Source organism: Dioscorea cayenensis, unplaced genomic scaffold, assembly GCF_009730915.1.
Source record: "Dioscorea cayenensis subsp. rotundata cultivar TDr96_F1 unplaced genomic scaffold, TDr96_F1_v2_PseudoChromosome.rev07_lg8_w22 25.fasta BLBR01000683.1, whole genome shotgun sequence".
NCBI lineage: Eukaryota > Viridiplantae > Streptophyta > Magnoliopsida > Dioscoreales > Dioscoreaceae > Dioscorea > Dioscorea cayenensis.
In genome coordinates, this window is record NW_024087074.1 from 27,887 (window position 1) to 34,607 (window position 6,721).

Here is a 6,721-nt window from a genome sequence, read left to right on the forward strand (position 1 = left end):
CATCTATGTACAACTTTGCCAATTTCTCCAAGGAATACTTAGTATGCACTCGCTAAGAAATGTGCCGACTTTGTCAATCTATCCACTATCACCCACACCGCATCAAAAACCCTCGAGTTGTTCGTGGTAAACCCTACCACAAAAATCCATCGTTATATGCTCCCCACTCCATTCCGGGATTGGAAGAGGTTGTAACAATCCTCAAGGTCTTTGATGCTCGCCTTGACTTGTTGGCACACTAGGCACTTAGCCACAAACTCGCTATCTCTTTCTTCATTCCCCGCCACCAATAATTCTCCTTGATTGTTCTCGACATCTTGGTACTTCCAGATGAACTCGCATAAGTCAAGAATGAGCTTCTTCCAAAAATTACTTTCTTGAGCTCTAAATCGCCGAACACAAACACGCCCCTCGAAAACTCTAGGATTCCATCTTCTCTCGCCCCCGAACTCACTAGTCTCTTCCCAGATGTAACCTCTCGTGATCTCTTGTATCAACTTTTCATCATTACCCCTCAAGCTCCTTAATACGATCCAACAAAGAATGGTCTTACTATGAAGTCAGGCTACTAATGCTCCAAAGATCTCCAACGTTAAGGTCTAATCTCAAGCACTTCATTGTCGAAAAGAAGTTGCACATAGGACACCCTCAAAGAAGATACTCAAGTAGACTTCCCTACTCAAAGCATCGCAGAACCACATTTGCTTTTTCCTCGGATGATAGTCTATGATCAAATCATAATCCTTTATTAATTCCAACCATCGCCGCGCCTCAAGTTCAATTCCTTCCGAGTAAAAAAAGATACTTCAAGCTTTTTATGGTCTCAGAAAAATCCGACACGCTTTCTCCAAAAAAAGATAATGCCTCCAAATCTTCAAAGAAAAGACCACCACGCTAACTCCAAATCATGGGTGGATAATTCAACTCATGTCGCTTTTAATCGCCTAGAGGCATAGGCCACCACTTTTTCCCTCTTGCATCAACACACAACCTAAACCTTGCAGTAGAAGCATCATCGAGACTACAAACTCTTTCCCACTTTCTCGCAAAAGTAAGCAATCGAGTCGATGTCAAACGGTCCTTCAAAGTTTGAAAGTCGCTTTTCACACTCATCATTCCAAGAAAAACTTCACTTCCTTACGAGTTAACTTTGATAATGGCAAGGCAATTGAAGAAAAATCCTTCCACAAATCTCCTATAATAACCCGCAAGTCCAAGAAAAACTTCGAACTTCGTAACATTCTTCGGCCTTTCCCACTTTTACAATGGCTTCAACTTTCTTTGATCCACAAATATCCCTTCTCCTGACACCACATGTCCAAGAAATCCAACTTCATAGAGCCAAAACTCGCACTTGGAGAATTTAGCATATAATTTCTTCTCCCAAGAGTTTGCAAAACAATCCTAAGATGTCGAGCATGCTCCTCGCTTTGAAGGTGAATAGACCAAAAATATCATCAATAAACACAATGACAAACTTGTCTCAAATAAGGTCTAAACACCCTCGCTCATCAAATCCATAAAAGTCAGTAGGAGCATTAGTCAAAACCAAATGGCATCACCAAAAACTCATAATGGCCATAACGGGTCCGAAAAAGTCGCCTTTTGGGACATCCTCCCGACTTAATCTTCAACTCGATGATACCTGCATCAGCAAATCAATTTTAGAGAACACCTTTGCTCCCTTCAATTGATCAAATAAATCATCAATCCTTGGCAATGGGTACTTGTTCTTGATTGTCACCCCGATTTAATTGCCCTCGTAATCTATGCACAACCTCATAGATCCATCCTTCTTCTTTACAAAGAGAATCGGTGCACCCCAAGGTGATACACTTGGTCGAATAAAAACCCTTGTCTACAAGATCTTGCAATTGAGTCTTCAATTCTCTTAGCTCACTGGTGCCATCCGATAAGGTGGTATAGAAATAGGAGTCGCACTGTGTAGTAAATCTATAGCAAACTCCATTTCTTATCTCGGTGGTAAACTCGGTAAGTCTTCGTGAAAAACATCCCGAAACTCACTCACCACCGGCATCTCTTCTAAAGTCGGCTCCTTAACTCTTGTATCTACCACATGAGCTAAAAAAATCATTGGGCAACCCTTGCCCAACAATCTTCTAGCTTCCATGGATGAAATTAAACATGAAGGCAAAAGTCCTTCTCACACCCTTTAACACCATCACGGGTCCCTCAAGACACAGTGAAAAGTAACTTCCTTCTTGAAACAATCAATGGAAGCATGATGTCTATCCAACCAATCCATGCCAAGAATGGCATCAAAATCTTTGATCTCCAAAGGTATTAAGTCCGCCTTTCAAGACAACTCCATTAATTAGCACTCGACACTCCCTCGACACCAAACTCCTTACTACCTCTTCACCCTAAAGGAGTTTGTATCACTAACTCACCACCCAAGGGGGAAGGGTCACTATTCGCATGACATGCAAATGTAGTACTAACAAAAAGAACGCCTCGACCTGTAATCAATCAATGCAAAAAGCATTATGTCGGAAGATGGATAGTGTACCGTGATCACATTAGGCCTACACTCACCCTCTTCCTCCGCCATGGCAAATACTCGGGTCCGAGCTCCGGGTCCGAGGTCGATGGGCACCGGGTCGCAAGTGTTGCTAGCAGCTCCCCGACTTGGTAGTAATCGGGAAGATGCTACCGGGCCGAGAACCTCCGAATCGGCTAGGACGGTCCCCGAGATGCCGGGTGTAGATCCACCCTCGCCCCAACTCTCGACATGCCGACCTCAAATGTCCGGGGCTTGACCGCAATGGAAGCACTTATGCAGGTGTCTCGACACTCGCCCTTATGCGGCTTTCCACACTCTGCACTCAGCATTAGCTTCCCGGGCCTCCCGACACTAGGAGCGCCATCGTAACGTGAAGTCTCACGATCACCACTCGAGATAGTGGAGGTCTAGTGGGGCCCCGGAGTAGAATCTGCCCTTGAGGAACCCTCACTCCTACTCTTCTTGGATGGTCGTCCCCGCCTCCAAGCTTCTTCTCTTAGCTATGTTCTCTCGAACTCTCTTGCCTTCTCTAACCAACTCGCTTCCGCCTCAAAGCCGATTGTACTCATCTCCTTAAAACTTTGCTTGCTTTGTAATCGCTATTCTTTCTCTAATACCCAAGTTCAAACCAACTTCAAATTTAGAACAAAGAACTTCCTCAAGAGGGTGCTAACTCCGAACAAAAATTAGCCAAATCTTTCAATTCTGCCTCATATTCTCAGAATCGCCTTTATTTCCCCGAACCAGCCCTCATAAACTCATGCCTCTTCCGATCACTGTGAAACCGGTGTAATATTCTTCATCAAATTCACGCAGAAAAATCCGACCATGTAACCCCGCCCAAATGATCTACTCTTCAAACTTTCCCACCAAATTCGAGCTCCCGCCTCCAACAACCTAGTAGCAACCCCCGAGTCCTGGGTCTCACCACCCTAAACTCATGTCATCAAAGGTAGCAATTACCCGCTTGACCCATTCTTTAGCAATCATGGCATCACTAGTGCCATCAAAAGAACCACATCCAAGTCGCCGAGCTTCTTTTAGAAGCTTGGACAAAAGCTAAGGCTCGACTAGGTCCACCGGCCTCCCCTGGGTGGAATGAACCACCGGGGCCCGTGGTGGTGCAGTGTCAGTGCCGGGTAGTTACCGGGTAGTCTCGAGCCCTGCCTCCCAAAAAAATCCTCCAATAGTCTAAGAAGTCCCTGTACTCCCCGGTAGGTAGGTCGCCTCCCCTGGTAGCCCAATGAGACCCAAAGGCTTCTAATGCCTCGTGAGTTGGGATGTAGGTGCATGTGAGTAGCTCCCCGAACCTCCCGGGCATGCATGTAGCCGCCACCGCAGGATCATGCCTTGAACCGGCCTCCCCGCCTAGGTGGCGATGGAGATGGGGGCGGGGTTGGTTCTCCTCGCCTCCACCCTCTCCGAGCTCTTGTGTAGCAACAGCTAGGGAATTAACTCTTCCACGGCGAGTGCGTGAATGTTGTGCTGGCATCTTACGAAAATGAAAACATAAGACATCTTTTAGAAATCCACAATATGCACCAATGCTATATGCAGACTCTGCTTGGATCCACTAGTAACAAAGACAAAAAAAATCAGACATTTGACCCAATCGAGAAACTAACTCTAGATCTAGATTATACCTGCCTAAATCTACACCTCAAACTCTAAAACCGTGGCTCGATACCACTAAAGTATGTCACGCCCGCCCTCGCTGGTCCCACTCATGACATACCGCCACGATAACCCAAGGGAGGTCCAACACTAACTCACCCCTAGATCACCGTAAGGCTAACCTCGCTTTCCCGTATAAAAACCACTATAACAATAATAAACATTCTAGCAATCCAATATACCCAAAATGTTCCTACACAACCCATCACTTTAATTTAAACCATGACAACAACCATTCACTTAGAGAGTATACATCTCATACACAACATAAAGCTAACCAACATATTTAAAAGTATCAAAGAAGAAAGATACATATTAATATTAGGGTTGGTAATATCCTAGTGGATCCATCAACTACATGCCAAAAATATATAAGCTTCATACACGCCTTAAGAAAATACAAACTACTCCCGCCAAGCACTTCACGCTCTATCCCGTACGGCAGGTCACACCGTGGGAGGGAAAAATAAAGAGGGATGAGTAACTAGGTTACTCAAAGGAGTGGCTAAACATGGAGCTATATCCCATACATAATATATTAAAGTAAAAAGGTAAAAAAAATATATTTCAACTCCTCAAAATATTCAATATACCTTGACTGTCAAGTATAAATTAAGATATAAAAATTTACAACAATGAAATGCTCGATAAAAACTCTTTTTAAATCATCTCAAAATCCATATGAGTAAGAAATCCAAGTTTATACTTTGGCTTAGTAACTCATAATTCAAAAATGTATAAATCATCGATTAAAATAAACAAATATATTTTTAAATAGCCTCGAAAAACCCTCCCTCACTAACCGTGGGTCGCTGTTAGGTCGAGCCACCAAGATGCGCATATCTTGCGCTGGTCACTGGAAGTTCGTGTGGTGACCCAACAACCCAACTATATCCAAGTCGTGGCTCTACGCCCCCCACCCGAAATGGCATAACCGGGTTTGACAAAGATTCCACGCCACCTCTATACAGTCGGCCCGTGGAAACCATCCACACTCTCACCGCAGTAAGTATTGGGGTTTCTCGTCACCATCAAAACCACCCCCGTCAAGAACATGAAGGCCGTGAGCTCCACCATTTCCATGGATATGTTCAAGACCCCTACTGGGTGTTTGTATAGCAAAAATCCCAAGATATTCATTACAACATAAAAAGGGTCCTTATTCGAGACTATGTTCACAAATCATGAATGAAAGCACATAACAGCATTCTCGCCCTGTAGGCTAAATATATTCACTCAATAGGGAACAAAGTATTCACAAATGCCAATCTCACTCCCAAAAAGTCAACAACTTGTTCATAACCATTCAATGAAAACATATTTCGTTAAAAATCAAAGATACAAGAATATTCATTGAAAACACATATGTATACCCTCAAATCAATTACATCATTTTCATGGTAATATTCAATTTTGTTTTACCCAAAGCTTTTATGATCATCATAGGAAAGAACATCAAGTCCCTTTTATAAGGATACATAATTCAAAAATCATATCTTCTAAAACATATAGTTTTTCAAATCATAACAACAACATATGTATATTAATAATCTTTAGTAAAAACCATGAAAAGAGATCAAATCATAGTTCATCATGATTTCCAAAAATCACAATCGAATAAATATCTCAAGAGTTTTTATTGGCATACAAAGTCTTTATCCTTCAAAATAAGCAAATTTAGTATTATATATCATGCATGATTTATAGTCCATAATTTAGTAAATCCCACTCACAAACTTGGCAAAGCTAACACCCTCCAAGGTTACTTGTCTATAATCTCTTTTCCTTTTGCTTGAAGCTTTCTCCTCCTAGAAGCCGCTAAACAACCAACAAAAGCAAGATTCAACAACAATTCTACAACCAATTAAAAAGAAGGAAAAATGTGCTTAAAATAGGAGTAAATTGTTTCTAGAGTTTTTCCAAGCACCTAATAAGAAGATATAACAAGAATGAAACCTTTAAAAATCCTCAAAATCAGCAAAAAAAGAACAAAAGGACTTTAACTTGGGTTCGGTGCTACAAGTAACCCGAACCCCTTGAGGTGCAAGATGTCTCTCATTTCCTCACTCAAATCATGGTTTTACAACCTTAAAATGATTCTAATCTTTAAATCACTTCAATAACTAAGATTTCTCACAAAAATTTCAAAGAATCACAACAAGGATGAGAGGAGAGAAAAGGAGGAAGTTGATGTAGCCCAACTCACTCGATAATCTTCTATGCCTTTAATCGAACTCTTCTTCTTGTAAGGAGATGAGATTTCCACTTTATTTTGTTTTGGGGATCAAAGATGAGAGGTTTGAAGAGAGAAAAATGAAGAAAATCAGAGGAGAAGGAAGAAGGAGGAGAAAAAGAAGCTAGTGGAATGTCCCCAGGAAGGTCCAAGAAGGCTCAACATGCTATGGCAAGGCTCATGAGACCACTTCCCTTGAGGCCACTTCCTGAAATCTTCATCACTTGGCTCCATGCGCGCGCAGATGGGAGGCCGCGGAGGCTTCAGTGCTGGTCCAATTCAGCCCACAA